The sequence below is a fragment of the Nothobranchius furzeri genome, chromosome 17 (genome assembly GCF_043380555.1).
Source record: "Nothobranchius furzeri strain GRZ-AD chromosome 17, NfurGRZ-RIMD1, whole genome shotgun sequence".
Classification (NCBI taxonomy): Eukaryota; Metazoa; Chordata; class Actinopteri; order Cyprinodontiformes; family Nothobranchiidae; genus Nothobranchius; species Nothobranchius furzeri.
This window is the reverse complement of record NC_091757.1, coordinates 20,039,152-20,059,201: the sequence shown is the minus strand read 5'-3', so window position 1 is coordinate 20,059,201 and position 20,050 is coordinate 20,039,152. Positions and strand designations below refer to the sequence as shown.

General features: G+C 44.6%; 2 protein-coding genes across 2 annotated transcripts in view; both read right to left on the bottom strand.

Moving 5' to 3' along the window:
* The window catches only part of LOC139063677 (uncharacterized), a 642,331-nt gene that overhangs the window by 143,464 nt on the left and 478,817 nt on the right, over nt 1-20,050 (bottom strand). The window lies entirely within an intron of this gene.
* LOC139063672 (uncharacterized) overlaps nt 1-20,050 on the bottom strand; it is a 459,214-nt gene that overhangs the window by 55,097 nt on the left and 384,067 nt on the right. The window lies entirely within an intron of this gene.

The window sequence follows — 20,050 nt, the reverse complement described above, 5'->3', positions numbered from 1 at the left end:
GATGGGACGTATCTCAGAGGCGTTATGTGAGCGTATCACCATGGCCTGAGCAACTGCGACTACTGAGAGTACACCCAGTACAGACAGCGAGATCATTTTTTTTCTTGGGTGTTGTACGTGTGGGTACAGCCGCTTTAATGGCAGTGAGAGCAAGTGGGTATATGTATTTATAGGTCACTAGCAGAAACTAAGGCACGTGGTCATAGTGTAATCGTAACCACCTAAAGTAGCTCTTGTCATAATTTAATATACATAGAAATCAGAAACGGGCATGTCAGGATAGACATCACGAGTGATAATGCGGCCAGTATCTGTGTGCGCTTGAGAGCACCTTGTTGTTCTACTGTGGTGCCCATGCCGCCGGGTCTGTAAATGTCATCCACCTTCTTTATATACGCATACGCTAAAGACCGTATATTCTCTATGGATTTGAACACGTCCTTTGTTTCGCGTAACGCTTGAGCTGTCTCGAGCGTGATGTTGTGAGCGTACGCCAGTGTTTCGCGTGCACCGAGGTCCGAAAGGGCGTGCGCTACAACTATTAACCTTGGTTTGGGAGTGTGGCGAAACGCTCGCTCCGCTGTAATGGGCCGATGCAATGTTATCACCTGGTACGTTTCGTTAGTCGGGTCGTAACACACCGGTCTGTGTCACGGACCGTCACATTGTATGGGGCAAAGTAAGGACAACACGCCGCCGACCGTGACTTCGCACTCGACCGCGGTGGTGTTGTCGATTTGCAAAGGATCACATACGCCTCTCCAGTCTCAATGAGGCACATTGTAGTCGACGCGACCGTCGGTCACCATAGCTTTCGTCAGCCAACACACTCGATTGCCCTTCGAAACATCGGCGATCAACGTGAGCGTAGAGGTCGCCGTCACTTTACTGTACGCCAGGATATCCGTGTGTGAGTGCACGCTCGACGTCGATTGACAACCGGTCATGTCAGACCTGATCAGACCTTCCGAACACATGACCATTAGTTGTTGTGCGGCCGAGAGTATCGCGATCATACCGTTGAGATGTGTAGAAAGCGCGTACACGCCAGCCTTCCACGTTTCCAAAGTTTCCAGCAGTCTAGAGGGACTTGTCTTAGCGCTACGGCTGTGCTGAATTTGCGTTGAGTAGACACAACGGCTTCGACCTCGCTTAGGATCTGTGGGTTCATGTACTCGTGGTAGGCCAAGACGTGTATAGTCGAGCGCGGTGATGCCCCGAACACTTGACCCGGTTTTGTTCTGGCGATATGCGTGTCCAGTAACGCGGCAAAGTCCGCGTGTCTAGCGTGTATTGATTTTACAGCTCGCTCATACCCCAACAGTACGGTCCGTAGAAGTTCGTTCACTTGTTTCCATGCGCTCGTGGAACACAGGACATCGCAACCTCTGTGATACTCAAGTAAAGCGTCACACACCAGCTGCTTGCACGTTGGAAATACAATCGGTAGTAACTTCTTACTCTACTCTATGTTGAACTCGTATAGTATGTATATGGGCGGTTGCGGCGATTTGCGCATTTTCTATCCACCCTCCGCTTATATGACTCTGTGGTCTGTCTCCTGAGATGGTGCGGTTGGAACTTGCGAGAGTGCACTATCGACGGTCGGCTTTTCCATTTCGTCAACTGTTCCATTTTCAGCCGCTGGCAAACGGCCGTCGACGGTCGATGCGAGACACCAACATAACGTTAGACCGTGACCCTCATGCCAGTTTTCTGTAGTAATGGTTGTAGTTTCTTGTGCACACTCGATACGTCATTACGATCACAATTACGTTGATTAATAAATCCAGTGTTGTAGCGACTGCAGCCAGCGCCGTCGCGCAACTCGTGTCGGTGTTATCTCTCGATACTTTCATTTGTATCCGAGCGTATGCAGAATCTACGGATCTGGTGAAGTTGCTTGTCACTAGCTTGCGCACGTTTGATATGGCACTTTGCGCGAGACTCACACAACCTGCAGTGGTGACCGTCGCGTCAGTGCAAAGTTTTTCCAATATATCGCTCGCAACATCGTTTGTCATTTGCTGTACACTGCGCACACTGGCCGCGAGGTCGTGGAGAGGGTCTTCGTTACGAGCTACTCTGGTAGCGCCGTGGTTGATGAGGACGATCATCTTTAGCAATAGTTCATCTCGAAGCGCAACGCTGGTGAGGGCGACGGGTTGGCCGGTTCCGCCTTCAGGCCACTCGGTTGCCGCTAGATTGCCCAATGCCACACACGCAGACGAACCCTGTACACACTCAATGACCCGTGTGCGATCGTTGATTTCTGCTAGTACGTTTGCTAGTTCTACGTGCTTCCACGGATCGGGCGTGGGCACGCGCTTGTTATTAGAGGCGTTTTCGCGCAGCCTCTACCCTGCACGACCGCTCGTGGCCGCACTAGCTATATTTATCTTTATTTGTTTCACACACACATACACACACACACACACACACACACACACACACACACACACACACACACACACACACACACACACACACACACACACACACACACACACACACACACACACAGGCCCTTGCGTGCAAACCCCGGTCAGGCCTGCAGTGTACACATCAGAGACATGATGTTCTTTCACAGAACTGAGGTTGTTCATTACTAAATGACTTTTACAGGAATATTGTTATTATACTATTCAACAGGTTGATCATAATAATGTGTATTAAACCCACAACCTAGCACTGAGGACAGAGGGACTTTATTTAAATTAGTACTTAATGGAAACGATACATAATGATACATAAGAGCCATGTCATACATTCAGCCTAGGAATAGTAGCATTGTGCAGTTTTAAAAATATACCATCAATTGCTCGAATCCCATTGTTGCAAAGTAAAACTCTAATAAAACTCTAGTCTGACATAAACAGAGAAGACTTAGTGTATGTACTACAAATACAGCATTAGGATTTCGAGTGGACCGTGCACCTTGTGAACCATCAGAGGCTTATGACGCAACATATCTTCCAGTTGCTATTAGACAAGTTATAATTCTCGACCATTTTTCGGAACTGGTTTCTTGGGTCCGTGAGTAAATGCCAAATGAGATGATAGTCCTTAAGTAAGTTCCTGGCGATCCCATGTCACGCTCTTGCCCATCAGCCGGTGAACGCTGAGACGGAACTCGATGAGAGCGATGTATTTTTTAAGTGCTCCGAATGTACTTCTAATAAGCATGCGATTCACTTCGTGAGTAAACCGCAGCTGCAGCTGATTCAAACTGTCGAGCCAACTTTCTACATCACAATATGCGTTTTGTAGTTAGTCGAGTTACCTTTTGTGTGGCGCATGCACGGGTCGTTAGCGTCCAGCTCCCAGCTTATAGAGAGTCCTGTATTGACACAGACGTCAATACATCTCAATGTCATGCAACACACAAAGTCTGTCGCATACAGGTGGGTTAACACACATGTACGATGTGTGCGATGGCGCGCCCGTTTACAATGGGACACGACGATGATCATTGTTAACCAAACTCTTGTTTCTCACGACAGGTGGTAGCGTTGTCTCCTGCACCTGGTCTTCGTGCACAGAGGGTGTTGTAATGTGCTTGTCATAGTCGCGATCGTTGTCACTCGAATCCGTTGTTCTCACGACAGGTGGTAGCGTTGTCTCCTGCATGTTGTCTTCGCGTGCGGCAAGCGTTGTGCTGTGCTCGTTATAATGGTTGTCTTCGTACAAAGGGGGTGTTGAATACTCCTTCGCGAGTAGTCTAGGAGATGGTGTGATGGGACGTATCTCAGAGGCGTTATGTGAGCGTACCACCATGGCCTGAGCAACTGCGACTACTGAGAGTACACCCAGTACAGACAGCGAGATCATTTTTTTTCTTGGGTGTTGTACGTGTCGGTGCAGCCGCTTTAATGGCAGTGAGAGCAAGTGGGCAAATGTATTTATAGGTCACTAGCAGAAACTAAGGCACGTGGTCAGAGTGTAATCGTAACCACCTAAAGTAGCTCTTGTCATAATTTAATATACATAGAAATCAGAAACGGGCATGTCAGGATAGACATCACGAGTGATAATGCGGCCAGTATCTGTGTGCGCTTGAGAGCACCTTGTTGTTCTACTGTCGTGCCCACGCCGCCGGGTCTGCAAATGTCATCGACCTTCTTTATTTACGCATACGCTAAAGACCGTATATTCTCTATGGATTTGATCACGTCCTTTGTTTCGCGTAACGCTTGAGCTGTCTCGAGCGTGATGTTGTGAGCGTACGCCAGTGTTTCGCGTGCACCGAGGTCCGAAAGGGCGTGCGCTACAACTATTAACCTTGGTTTGGGAGTGTGGCGAAACGCTCGCTCCGCTGTAATGGGCGGATGCAATGTTATCACCTGGTACGTTTCGTTAGTCGGGTCGTAACACACCTGTCCGTCACACGGACCGTCACATTGTATGGGGCACAGTAAGGACAACACGCCGCCGACCGTGACTTCGCACTCGACCGCGGTGGTGTTGTCGATTTGCAAAGGATCACATACGCCACATATCCAGTCGCAATGAGGCACATTGTAGTCGACGCGACCGTCGGTCACCATAGCTTTCGTCAGCCAACACACTCGATTGCCTTTCGAAACATCGGCGATCAACGTGAGCGTAGAGGTCGCCGTCGCTTTACTGTACGCCAGGATATCCGTGTGTGAGTGCACGCTCGACGTCGACAGACAACCGGTCATGTCAGACCTGATCAGACCTTCCGAACACATGACCATTATATGTTGTGCGGCCGAGAGTATCGCGATCATATCGTTGAGATGTGTAGAAAGCGCGTACACGCCAGCCTTCAACGTTTCCAAAGTTTCCAGCAGTCTAGAGGGACTTGTCTTAGCGCGCACGACTGTGCTGAATTTGCATTGGGTAGACACAACGGCTTCGACCTCGCTTAGGATCTGTGGGCTCATGTACTCGTGGTAGGCCAAGACGTGTATAGTCGAGCGCGGTGACGCCCCGAACACTTGACCCGGTTTTGTTGTGGCGATATGCGTGTCCAGTAACGCGGCAAAGTCCGCGTGTCTAGCGTGTATTGATTTTACAGCTCGCTCATACCCCAACAGTACGGTCCGTAGAAGTTCGTTCACTTGTTTTCATGTGCTCGTGGAACACAGGACATCGTAACCTCTGTGATACTCAAGTAAAGCGTCACACACCAGCTGCTTGCACGTTGGAAATACAATCAGTAGTAACTTCTTACTCCACTCTATGTTGAACTCGTATAGTATGTATATGGGCGGTTGCGGCGGTTTGCGCATTTTCTATCTACCCTCCGCTAATATGACTCTGTGGTCTGTCTCCTGAGAAGGTGCAGTTGGAACTTGCGAGTGCACTATCGACGGTCGGTGTTTCCATTTCGTCAACTGTGCCATTTTCAGCCGCTGGCAAACGGCCGTCGACGGTCGATGCGAGACACCAACATAACGTTAGACCGCGACCCTCATGCCAGTTTTCTGTAGTACTGGTTGTAGTTTCTGGTGCACACTCGATACGCCATTACGATCACAATTACGTTGATTAATAAATCCAGTGTTGTAGCGACTGCAGCCAGCGCCGTCGCACAACTCGTGTCGGTGTTATCTCTCGATACCTTCGTTTGTATCCGAGCGTATGCAGAATCTACGGATCTGGTGAAGTTGCTTGTCACTAGCTTGCGCACGTTTGATATGGCACTTTGCGCGAGACTCACACAACCTGCAGTGGCGACCGTCGCGTCAGTGCAAAGTTTTTCCGATATATCGCTCGCAACATCGTTTGTCATTTGCTGTACACTGCACACGCTGGCCGCGAGGTCGCGGAGAGGGTCTTCGTTACGAGTTGTGTAATATCCGCTGACTTGCCGATTCAATTCTGGTGGCGCTGACCCAAACGAGAACGCTTTTAAGGCGCATGTCGTGGTAACTCTGGTAGCGCCGTGGTTGACGAGGACGATCATCTTTAGCAATACTTCATCTCGAAACGCAACGATGGTGAGGGCGACGGGTTGACCGGTTCTGCCTTCAGGCCACTCGGTTGCCGCTAGATTGCCCAATGCCACACACGCAGACGAACCCTGTACACACTCAATGACCCGTGTGCGATCATTGATTTCTGCTAGTACGTTTGCTAGTTCTACGTGCTTCCACGGATCGGGCGTGGGCACGCGCTTGTTTTAGAGGCGTTTTTGCGCAGCCTCTACCCTGCACGACCGCTCGTGGCAGCACTAGCTATGTTTATCTTTATTTGTTTCACACACACACACACACACACACACACACACACACACACACACACACACACACACACACACACACACACACAGGCCCTTGCGTGCAAACCCCGGTCAGGCCTGCAGTGTACACATCAGAGACATGATGTTCTTTCACAGAACTGAGGTTGTTCATTACTAAATGACTTTTACAGGAATATTGTTATTATACTATTCAACAGGTTGATCATAATAATGTGTATTAAACCCACAACCTAGCACTGAGGACAGAGGGACTTTATTTAAATTAGTACTTAATGGAAACGATACATAATGATACATAAGAGCCATGTCATACATTCAGCCTAGGAATAGTGGCATTGTGCACTATTAAAAATATACACATCAATTGCTCGAATCCCATTGTTGCAAAGTAAATCTCTAATAAAACTCTAGTCTGACATCAACAGAGAAGACTTAGTGTATGTACTACAAATACAGCATTAGGATTTCGAGTGGACCGTGCACCTTGTGAACCATCAGAGGCTTATGACGCAACATATCTTACAGTTGCTATTAGACAAGTTATAATTCTCAACCATTTTTCGGAACTGGTTTCTTGGGTCCGTGAGTAAATGCCAAATGAGATGATAGTCCTTAAGTAAGTTCCTGGCGATCCCATGTCACGCTCTTGCCCATCAGCCGGTGAACGCTGAGACGGAACTCGATGAGAGCGATGTATTTTTTAAGTGCTCCGAATGTACTTCTAACAAGCGTGCGATTCACTTCGTGAGTAAACCGCAATTGCAGCTGATTCAAACAGTCGAGCCAACTTTCTACATCACAATATGCGTTTTGTAGTTAGTCGAGTTACCTTTTGTGTGCTACATGCACGGGTTGTTAGCGTCCAGCTCCCAGCTTAGAGAGATTCCTGTATTGACACAGACGTCAATACATCTCGATGTCATGCAACACACAAAGTCTGTCGCATACAGGTGGGTTAACACACATGTACGATGTGTGCGATGGCGTGCCCGTTTACAATGGGACACGACGATGATCATTGTTAACCAAACTCTTGTTTCTCACGACAGGTGGTAGCGTTGTCTCCTGCACCTGGTCTTCGTGCACAGAGGGTGTTGTAATGTGCTCGTCATAGTCGCGATCGTTGTCACTCGAATCCGTTGTTCTCACGACAGGTGGTAGCGTTGTCTCCTGCATGTTGTCTTCGCGTGCGGCAAGCGTTGTGCTGTGCTCGTTATAAAGGTTGTCTTCGTACAAAGGGGGTGTTGAATACTCCTTCGCGAGTAGTCTAGGAGGTGGTGTGATGGGACGTATCTCAGAGGCGTTATGTGAGCGTACCACCATGGCCTGAGCAACTGCGACTACTGAGAGTACACCCAGTACAGACAGCGAGATCATTTTTTTTCTTGGGTGTTGTACGTGTGGGTACAGCCGCTTTAATGGCAGTGAGAGCAAGTGGGCAAATGTATTTATAGGTCACTAGCAGAAACTAAGGCACGTGGTCAGAGTGTAATCGTAACCACCGTAGCTCTTGTCATAATTTAATATACATAGAAATCAGAAACGGGCATGTCAGGATAGACATCACGAGTGATAATGCGGCCAGTATCTGTGTGCGTTTGAGAGCCCCTTGTTGTTCTACTGTGGTGCCCACGCCGCCGGGTCTGTAAATGTCATCGACCTTCTTTATATACGCATACGCTAAAGACTGTATATTCTCTATGGATTTGAACACGTCCTTTGTTTCGCGTAACGCTTGAGCTGTCTCGAGCGTGATGTTGTGAGTGTACGCCAGTGTTTCGCGTGCACCGAGGTCCGAAAGGGCGTGCGCTACAACTATTAACCTTGGTTTGGGAGTGTGGCGAAACGCTCGCTCCGCTGTAATGGGCGGATGCAATGTTATCACCTGGTACGTTTCGTTAGTCGGGTCGTAACACACCCGTCCGTCACACGGACCGTCACATTGTATGGGGCACAGTAAGGACAACATGCCGCCGACCGTGACTTCGCACTCGACCGCGGTGGTGTTGTCGATTTGCAAAGGATCACATACGCCTCTCCAGTCGCAATGAGGCACATTGTAGTCGACGCGACCGTCGGTCACCATAGCTTTCGTCAGCCAACACACTCGATTGCCCTTCGAAACATCGGCGATCAACGTGAGCGTAGAGGTCGCCGTCGCTTTAATATCCGTGTGTGAGTGCACGCTCGACGTCGATTGACAACCGGTCATGTCAGACCTGATCAGACCTTCCGAACACATGACCATTAGTTGTTGTGCGGCCGAGAGTATCGCGATCATACCGTTGAGATGTGTAGAAAGCGCGTACACGCCAGCCTTCCACATTTCCATAGTTTCCAGCAGTCTAGAGGGACTTGTCTTAGCGCTACGGCTGTGCTGAATTTGCGTTGAGTAGACACAACGGCTTCGACCTCGCTTAGGATCTGTGGGCTCATGTACTCGTGGTAGGCCAAGACGTGTATAGTCGAGTGCGGTGACGCCCCTAACACTTGACCCGGTTTTGTTGTGGCGATATGCGTGTCCAGTAACGCGGCAAAGTCCGCACCCATAATTATGTTGCACGAAGCACAATTTCACATCATTCTGGGTTCATTTGTGTGAAAACAAGGTCCAATCAGGCTGAAACGTTACAGGAAGGTAGAATCTATTGAGTTGTAAGTGATATGAACGTTTCATGATGATAGCACTTTCCTAAGGGGGTCAAACCATGTCCCAAAGGTCACCGGGCCTGGTGTCAATTTAAAGAAGTAGTCCAGTTACACTTTTGTGGGCTTATAACTTGGCTTCTGAATGTCCTAGAGAGATCAGGTTTGTTTTAGTGTACTCCAATTAACAGCCCCTACAATCACAAAAAGAATGGAGTCATTAGCACTTATGGTTTTTAAATGGCACCCAGAATTATGTTGCACCAAGCACAATTTCACATCATTCTGGGTTCATTTGTGTGAAAACAAGGTCCAATCAGGCTGAAACGTTACAGGAAGGTAGAATCTATTGAGTTGTAAGTGATCTGAACGTTTCAAGATGATAGCAATTTCCTAAGGGGGTCAAACCATGTCCCAAAGGTCACCGGATCTGGTGTCAATTTAAAGAAGTAGTCCATTTACACATTTGTGGGCTTATAACTTGGCTTCTGAATGTCCTAGAGAGATCAGGTTTGTTTTAATGTACTCCAATCAACAGCCCCTACAACCACAAAAAGGAATGGAGTCATTAGCACTTATGGTTTGTAAGTGGCACCCAGAATTATGTTGCACGAAGCACAATTTCACATCATTCTGGGTCCATTTGTGTGAAAACAAGGTCCAATCAGGCTGAAACGCTACAAGAAGGTAGAATCTATTGAGTTGTAAGTGATCTGAACGTTTCAAGATGATCGCACATTCCTATAGGGGGTCAAACCATGTCCCAAAGGTCACCGGGCCTGGTGTCACTTTAAAGAAGTAGTCCAGTTACACCTTTGTGGGCTTATAACTTGGCTTCTGAATGTCCTAGAGAGGTTAGGTTTGTTTTAGTGTACTCCAATCAACAGCCCCTACAACCACAAACAGGAATGGAGTCATTAGCACTTATGGTTTGTAAATGGCACCCAGAATTATGTTGCACGAAGCACAATTTCACATCATTCTGGGTTCTTTTGTGTGAAAACAAGGTCCAATCAGGCTGAAACGTTACAGGAAGGTAGAATCTATTGAGTTGTAAGTGATCTGAACGTTTCATGATGATAGAACTTTCCTAAGGGGGTCAAACCATGTCCCAAAGGTCACCAGATCTGGTGCCACTTTAAAGAAGTAGTCCAGTTACACATTTGTGGGCTTATAACTTGGCTTCTGAATGTCCTAGAGAGGTCATGTTTGTTTTAGTGTACTCCAATCAACAGCCCCTACAACCACAAAAAGGAATGGAGTCATTAGCACTTATGGTTTGTAAGTGGCACCCAGAATTATGTTGCACGAAGCACAATTTCACATCATTCTGGGTCCATTTGGGTGAAAACAAGGTCCAATCAGGCTGAAACGCTACAAGAAGGTAGAATCTATTGAGTTGTAAGTGATCTGAACGTTTCAAGATGATCGCACATTCCTATAGGGGGTCAAACCATGTCCCAAAGGTCACCGGGCCTGGTGTCACTTTAAAGAAGTAGTCCAGTTACACCTTTGTGGGCTTATAACTTGGCTTCTGAATGTCCTAGAGAGGTTAGGTTTGTTTTAGTGTACTCCAATCAACAGCCCCTACAACCACAAAAAGGAATGGAGTCATTAGCACTTATGGTTTGTAAATGGCACCCAGAATTATGTTGCACGAAGCACAATTTCACATCATTCTGGGTTCATTTGTGTGAAAACAAGGTCCAATCAGGCTGAAACGTTACAGGAAGGTAGAATCTATTGAGTTGTAAGTGATCTGAACGTTTCTTGATGATAGCACTTTCCTAAGGGGGACAAACCATATCCCATAGGTCACCGGATCTGGTGCCACTTTAAAGAAGTAGTACAGTTACACATTTGTGGGCTTATAACTTGGCTTCTGAATGTCCTGGAGAGGTCAGGTTTGTTTTAGTGTACTCCAATCAACAGTCCCTACAACCACAAAAAGGAATGGAGTCATTAGCACTTATGGTTTGTAAATGGCACCCAGAATTATGTTGCACGAAGCACAATTTCACATCATTCTGGGTCCATTTGTGTGAAAACAAGGTCCATTCAGGCTGAAACGTTACAGGAAGGTAGAATATTTTGAGTTGTAAGTGATCTGAACGTTTCATGATGATAGCAATTTCCTAAGGGGGTCAAACCATGTCCCAAAGGTCACCGGATCTGGTGTCAATTTAAAGAAGTAGTCCAGTTACACATTTGTGGGCTTATAACTTGGCTTCTGAATGTCCTAGAGAGATCAGGTTTGTTTTAATGTACTCCAATCAACAGCCCCTACAACCACAAAAAGGAATGGAGTCATTAGCACTTATGGTTTGTAAGTGGCACCCAGAATTATGTTGCACGAAGCACAATTTCACATCATTCTGGGTCCATTTGTGTGAAAACAAGGTCCAATCAGGCTGAAACGCTACAAGAAGGTAGAATCTATTGAGTTGTAAGTGATCTGAACGTTTCAAGATGATCGCACATTCCTATAGGGGGTCAAACCATATCCCAAAGGTCACCAGGCCTGGTGTCACTTTAAAGAAGTAGTCCAGTTACACCTTTGTGGGCTTATAACTTGGCTTCTGAATGTCCTAGAGAGGTTAGGTTTGTTTTAGTGTACTCCAGTAAACAGCCCCTACAACCACAAAAAGGAATGGTGTCATTAGCACTTATGGTTTGTAAATGGCACCCAGAATTATGTTGCACGAAGCACAATTTCACATCATTCTGGGTTCATTTGTGTGAAAACTTGGTCCAATCAGGCTGAAACGTTACAGGGAGGTAGAATCTATTGAGTTGTAAGTGATCTGAATGTTTCATGATGATAGCACTTTCCTAAGGGGGTCAAACCATGTCCCAAAGGTCACCGGATCTGGTGTCACTTTAAAGAAGTAGTCCAGTTACACATTTGTGGGCTTATAACTTGGCTTCTGAATGTCCTAGAGAGGTCAGGTTTGTTTTAGTGTACTCCAATCAACAGCCCCTACAACCACAAAAAGGAATGGAGTCATTAGCACTTATGGTTTGTAAATGGCACCCAGAATTATGTTGCACGAAGCACAATTTAACATCATTCTGGGTCCATTTGTGTGAAAACAAGGTCCAATCAGGCTGAAACGTTACAAGAAGGTAGAATCTATTGAGTTGTAAGTGATCTGAACGTTACATGATGATCGCACATTCCTATAGGGGGTCAAACCATGAGCCAAAGGTCACCGGATCTGGTGTCAATTTAAAGTAGTCCAGTTACACATTTGTTGGCTTATAACTTGGCTTCTGAATGTCCTAGAGAGATCAGGTTTGTTTTAGTGTACTCCAATCAACAGCCCCTACAATCACAAAAAGGAATGGAGTCATTAGCACTTATGGTTTGTAAGTTGCACCCAGAATTATGTTGCACGAAGCACAATTTCACATAATTCTGGGTCCATTTGTTTGAAAACAAGGTCCAATCAGGCTGAAACGTTACAAGAAGGTAGAATCTATTGAGTTGTAAGTGATCTGAACGTTTCATGATGATCGCACATTCCTATAGGGGGTCAAACCATGTCCCAAAGGTCACCGGGCCTGGTGTCACTTTAAAGAAGTAGTCCAGTTACACATTTGTGGGCTTATAACTTGGCTTCTGAATGTCCTAGAGAGGTCAGGTTTGTTTTAGTGTACTCCAATCAACAGCCCCTACAACCACAAAAAGGAATGGAGTCATTAGCACTTATGGTTTGTAAATGGCACCCAGAATTATGTTGCACGAAGCACAATTTCACATCATTCTGGGTTCATTTGTGTGAAAACAAGGTCCAATCAGGCTGAAATGTTACAGGAAGGTAGAATCTATTGAGTTGTAAGTGATCTGAACGTTTCATGATGATAGCACTTTCCTAAGGGGGTCAAACCATGTCCCAAATGTCACCGGGCCTGGTGTCACTTTAAAGAAGTACTCCTGTTACACCTTTGTGGGCTTATAACTTGGCTTCTGAATGTCCTAGAGAGATCAGGTTTGTTTTAATGTACTCCAACCAACAGCCCCTACAACCACAAAAAGTAATGGAGTCATTAGCACTTATGGTTTGTAAATGGCACCCAGAATTATGTTGCACGAAGCACAATTTCACATCATTCTGGGTTCATTTGTGTGAAAACAAGGTCCAATCAGGCTGAAACGTTACAGGAAGGTAGAATCTATTGAGTTGTAAGTGATCTGAACGTTTCATGATGATAGCACTTTCCTAAGGGGGTCAAACCATGTCCCAAATGTCACCAGATCTGGTGTCAATTTAAAGAAGTAGTCCAGTTACACATTTGTGGGCTTATAAATTGGCTTCTGAATGTCCTAGAGAGATCAGGTTTGTGTTAATGTGCTCCAATCAACAGCCCCTACAACCACAAAAAGGAATGGAGTCATTAGCACTTATGGTTTGTAAATGGCACCCAGAATTATGTTGCACGATGCACAATTTCACATCATTCTTGGTCCATTTGTGTGAAAGCAAGGTCCAATCAGTTTGAAACACTACAAGAAGGTAGAATCTATTGAGTTGTAAGTGATCCGAACGTTTCATGATGATAGCACTTTCCTAAGGGGGTCAAACCATGTCCCAAAGGTCACCGGATCTGGTGTCAATTTAAAGTAGTCCAGTTACACATTTGTGGGCTTATAACTTGGCTTCTGAATGTCCTAGAGAAATCAGGTTTGTTTTAGTGTACTCCAATCAACATCCCCTACAACCTCAAAAAGGAATGGAGTCATTACCACTTATGGTTTTTAAATGGCACCCAGAATTATGCTGCATTAAGCACAATTTCACATCATTATGGGTTCATTTGTGTGAAAACAAGGTCCAATCAGGCTGAAACGTTACAGGAAGGTAGAACATATTGAGTTGTAAGTGATCTGAACGTTTCATGATGATAGCACTTTCCTAAGGGGGTCAAACCATGTCCCAAAGGTCACCGGATCTGGTGTCAATTTAAAGAAGTAGTCCAGTTACACCTTTGTGGGCTTAGAACTTGGCTTCTGAATGTCCTAGAGAGATCAGGTTTGTTTTAGTGTACTCCAATCAACATCCCCTACAACCTCAAAAAGGAATGGGGTCATTAGCACTTATGGTTTGTAAATGGCACCCAGAATTATGTTGCACGAAGCACAATTTCACATCATTCTGGGTTCATTTGTGTGAAAACAAGGTCCAATCAGGCTGAAACGTTACAGGAAGGTAGAATCTATTGAGTTGTAAGTGATCTGAACGTTTCATGATGATAGCACTTTCCTAAGGGGGTCAAACCATGTCCCAAATGTCACCAGATCTGGTGTCAATTTAAAGAAGTAGTCCAGTTACACATTTGTGGGCTTATAAATTGGCTTCTGAATGTCCTAGAGAGATCAGGTTTGTGTTAATGTGCTCCAATCAACAGCCCCTACAACCACAAAAAGGAATGGAGTCATTAGCACTTATGGTTTGTAAATGGCACCCAGAATTATGTTGCACGATGCACAATTTCACATCATTCTTGGTCCATTTGTGTGAAAGCAAGGTCCAATCAGTTTGAAACACTACAAGAAGGTAGAATCTATTGAGTTGTAAGTGATCCGAACGTTTCATGATGATAGCACTTTCCTAAGGGGGTCAAACCATGTCCCAAAGGTCACCGGATCTGGTGTCAATTTAAAGTAGTCCAGTTACACATTTGTGGGCTTATAACTTGGCTTCTGAATGTCCTAGAGAGATCAGGTTTGTTTTAGTGTACTCCAATCAACATCCCCTACAACCTCAAAAAGGAATGGAGTCATTACCACTTATGGTTTTTAAATGGCACCCAGAATTATGCTGCATTAAGCACAATTTCACATCATTATGGGTTCATTTGTGTGAAAACAAGGTCCAATCAGGCTGAAACGTTACAGGAAGGTAGAATCTATTGAGTTGTAAGTGATCTGAACGTTTCATGATGATAGCACTTTCCTAAGGGGGTCAAACCATGTCCCAAAGGTCACCGGATCTGGTGTCAATTTAAAGAAGTAGTCCAGTTACACCTTTGTGGGCTTAGAACTTGGCTTCTGAATGTCCTAGAGAGATCAGGTTTGTTTTAGTGTACTCCAATCAACATCCCCTACAACCTCAAAAAGGAATGGGGTCATTAGCACTTATGGTTTTTAAATGGCACCCAGAATTATGTTGCACTAAGCACAATTTCACATCATTCTGGGTTCATTTGTGTGAAAACAAGGTCCAATCAGGCTGAAACGTTACAGGAAGGTAGAATCTATTGAGTTGTAAGTGATCTGAACGTTTCATGATGATAGCACTTTCCTAAGGGGGTCAAACCATGTCCCAAAGGTCACCGGATCTGGTGTCAATTTAAAGAAGTAGTCCAGTTACACATTTGTGGGCTTATAACTTGGCTTCTGAATGTCCTAGAGAGATCAGGTTTGTTTTAATGTACTCCAACCAACAGCCCCTACAACCACAAAAAGGAATGGAGTCATTAGCACTTATGGTTTGTAAATGGCACCCAGAATTATGTTGCACGAAGCACAATTTCACATCATTCTGGGTTCATTTGTGTGAAAACAAGGTCCAATCAGGCTGAAACGTTACAGGAAGGTAGAATCTATTGAGTTGTAAGTGATCTGAACGTTTCATGATGATAGCACTTTCCTAAGGGGGTCAAACCATGTCCCAAAGGTCACCGGATCTGGTGTCAATTTAAAGAAGTAGTCCAGTTACACATTTGTGGGCTTATAACTTGGCTTCTGAATGTCCTAGAGAGATCAGGTTTGTTTTAATGTACTCCAACCAACAGCCCCTACAACCACAAAAAGGAATGGAGTCATTAGCACTTATGGTTTGTAAATGGCACCCAGAATTATGTTGCATGAAGCACAATTTCACATCATTCTGGGTCCATTTGTGTGAAAACAAGGTCCAATCAGGCTGAAACGTTACAGGAAGGTAGAATCTATTGAGTTGTAAGTGATCTGAACGTTTCATGATGATAGCACTTTCCTAAGGGGGTCAAACCATGTCCCAAAGGTCACCGGATCTGGTGTCAATTTAAAGTAGTCCAGTTACACATTTGTGGGCTTATAACTTGGCTTCTGAATGTCCTAGAGAGATCAGGTTTGTTTTAGTGTACTCCAATCAACATCCCCTACAACCTCAAAAAGGAATGGAGTCATTACCACTTATGGTTTTTAAATGGCACCCAGAATTATGCTGCATTAAGCACAATTTCACATCATTATGGGTTCATTTGTGTGAAAACAAGGTCCAATCAGGCTGAAACGTTACAGGAAGGTAGAATCTATTGAGTTGTAAGTGATCTGAACGTTTCATGATGATAGCACTTTCCTAAGGGGGTCAAACCATGTCCCAAAGGTCACCGGATCTGGTGTCAATTTAAAGAAGTAGTCCAGTTACACATTTGTGGGCTTAGAACTTGGCTTCTGAATGTCCTAGAGAGATCGGGTTTGTTTTAATGTACTCCAATCAACAGCCCCTACAACCACAAAAAGGAATGGAGTCATTAGCACTTATGGTTTGTAAATGGCACCTAGAATTATGTTGCACGAAGCACAATTTCACATCATTCTGGGTCCATTTGTGTGAAAACAAGGTCCAATCAGGCTGAAACGCTACAAGAAGGTAGAATCTATTGAGTTGTAAGTGATCTGAACGTTTCAAGATGCTCGCACATCCCTATAGGTGGACAAACCATGTCCCAAAGTTCACCGGGCCTGGTGTCACTTTAAAGAAGTAGTCCAATTACACCTTTGTGGGCTTATAACTTGGCTTCTGAATATCCTAGAGAGATCAGGTTTGTTTTAGTGTACTCCAATCAACATCCCCTACAACCTCAAAAAGGAATGGGGTCATTAGCACTTATGGTTTTTAAATGGCACCCAGAATTATGCTGCACTAAGCACAATTTCACATCATTCTGGGTTCATTTGTGTGAAAACAAGGTCCAATCAGGCTGAAACGTTACAGGAAGGTAGAATCTATTGAGTTGTAAGTGATCTGAACGTTTCATGATGATAGCACTTTCCTAAGGGGGTCAAACCATGTCCCAAAGGTCACCGGATCTGGTGTCAATTTAAAGAAGTAGTCCAGTTACACATTTGTGGGCTTATAACTTGGCTTCTGAATGTCCTAGAGAGATCAGGTTTGTTTTAATGTACTCCAACCAACAGCCCCTACAACCACAAAAAGGAATGGAGTCATTAGCACTTATGGTTTGTAAATGGCACCCAGAATTATGTTGCACGAAGCACAATTTCACATCATTCTGGGTCCATTTGTGTGAAAACAAGGTCCAATCAGGCTGAAACGTTACAAGAATGTAGAATCTATTGAGTTGTAAGTGATCTGAACATTTCATGATGATCGCACATTCCTATAGGGGGTCAAACCATGTCCCAAAGGTCACCGGGCCTGGTGTCACTTTAAAGAAGTAGTCCAGTTACACCTTTGAGGTCTTATAACTTGGCTTCTGAATGTCCTAGAGAGATCAGGTTTGTTTTAGTGTACTCCAATCAACAGCCCCTACAACCTCAAAAAGGAATGGAGTCATTAGCACTTATGGTTTTTAAATGGCACCCAGAATTATGTTGCACGAAGCACAATTTCACATCATTCTGGGTCCATTTGTGTGAAAACAAGGTCCAATCAGGCTGAAACGCTACAAGAAGGTAGAATCTATTGAGTTGTAAGTGATCTGAACGTTTCATGATGATCGCACATTCCTATAGGGGGTCAAACCATGTCCCAAAGGTCACCGGGCCTGGTGTCACTTTAAAGAAGTAGTCCAGTTACACCTTTGAGGTCTTATAACTTGGCTTCTGAATGTCCTAGAGAGATCAGGTTTGTTTTAGTGTACTCCATCAACAGCCCCTACAACCTCAAAAAGGAATGGAGTCATTAGCACTTATGGATTTTAAACGGCACCCAGAATTATGTTGCACGAAGCACAATTTCACATCATTCTGGGTTCATTTGTGTGAAAACATGGTCCAATAAGGCTGAAATGTTACAGGAAGGTAGAATCTATTGAGTTGTAAGTGATCTGAACGTTTCATGATGATAGCACTTTCCTAAGGGGGTCAAACCATGTCCCAAAGTTCACCGGATCTGGTGTCAATTTAAAGAAGTAGTCCAGTTACACCTTTGTGGGCTTATAACTTGGCTTCTGAATGTCCTAGAGAGATCAGGTTTGTTTTACTATACTCCAATCAACAGCCCCTACAACCACAAAAAGGAATGGAGTCATTAGCACTTATGGTTTTTAAATGGCACCCAGAATTATGTTGCACGAAGCACAATTTCAAATCATTCTGGGTTCATTTGTGTGAAAACAAGGTCCAATCAGGCTGAAACGCTACAAGAAGGTAGAATCCTTTGAGTTGTAAGTGATCTGAACGTTTCATGATGATAGAACTTTCCTAAGGGGGTCAAACCATGTCCCAAAGGTCACCGGACCTGGTGTCACTTTAAAAAGGTAGTCCAGTTACACCTTTGTGATCTTATAACTTGGCTTCTGAATGTCCTAGAGAGATCAGGTTTGTTTTAATGTACTCCAATCAACAGCCCCTACAACCACAAACAGGAATGGAGTCATTAGCACTTATGGTTTGTAAATGGCATCCAGAATTATGTTGCACGAAGCACAATTTCACATCATTCTGGGTCCATTTGTGTGAAAACAAGGTCCAATCAGGCTGAAACGCTACAAGAAGGTAGAATCTATTGAGTTGTAAGTGATCTGAACGTTTCATGATGATCGCACATTCCTATAGGGGGTCAAACCATGTCCCAAAGGTCACCGGGCCTGGTGTCACTTTAAAGAAGTAGTCCAGTTACACCTTTGAGGTCTTATAACTTGGCTTCTGAATGTCCTAGAGAGATCAGGTTTGTTTTAGTGTACTCCATCAACAGCCCCTACAACCTCAAAAAGGAATGGAGTCATTAGCACTTATGGATTTTAAACGGCACCCAGAATTATGTTGCACGAAGCACAATTTCACATCATTCTGGGTTCATTTGTGTGAAAACATGGTCCAATATGGCTGAAATGTTACAGGAAGGTAGAATCTATTGAGTTGTAAGTGATCTGAACGTTTCATGATGATAGCACTTTCCTAAGGGGGTCAAACCATGTCCCAAAGTTCACCGGATCTGGTGTCAATTTAAAGAAGTAGTCCAGTTACACCTTTGTGGGCTTATAACTTGGCTTCTGAATGTCCTAGAGAGATCAGGTTTGTTTTACTATACTCCAATCAACAGCCCCTACAACCACAAAAAGGAATGGAGTCATTAGCACTTATGGTTTTTAAATGGCACCCAGAATTATGTTGCACGAAGCACAATTTCACATCATTCTGGGTTCATTTGTGTGAAAACAAGGTCCAATCAGGCTGAAACGCTACAAGAAGGTAGAATCTATTGAGTTGTAAGTGATCTGAACGTTTCATGATGATAGATCTTTCCTAAGGGGGTCAAACCATGTCCCAAAGGTCACCGGACCTGGTGTCACTTTAAAAAGGTAGTCCAGTTACACCTTTGTGAGCTTATAACTTGGCTTCTGAATGTCCTAGAGAGATCAGGTTTGTTTTAATGTACTCCAATCAACAGCCCCTACAACCACAAAAAGGAATGGAGTCATTAGCACTTATGGTTTGTAAATGGCACCCAGAATTATGTTGCACGAAGCACAATTTCACATCATTCTGGGTCCATTTGTGTGAAAACAAGGTCCAATCAGGCTGAAACGCTACAAGAAGGTAGAATCAATTGAGTTGTAAGTGATCTGAACGTTTCAAGATAATCGCACATTCCTATAGGGGGTAAAACCATGTCCCAAAGGTCACCAGGCCTGGTGTCACTTTAAAGAAGTAGTCCAGTTACACCTTTGTGGGCTTATAACTTGGCTTCTGAATGTCCTAGAGAGGATAGGTTTGTTTTAGTGTACTCCAATAAACAGCCCCTACAACCACAAAAAGGAATGGAGTCATTAGCACTTATGGTTTGTAAATGGCACCCAGAATTATGTTGCCCGAAGCACAATTTCACATCATTCTGGGTTCATTTGTGTGAAAACAAGGTCCAATCAGGCTGAAACGTTACAGGAAGGTAGAATATATTGAGTTGTAAGTGATCTGAACGTTTCATGATGATAGCA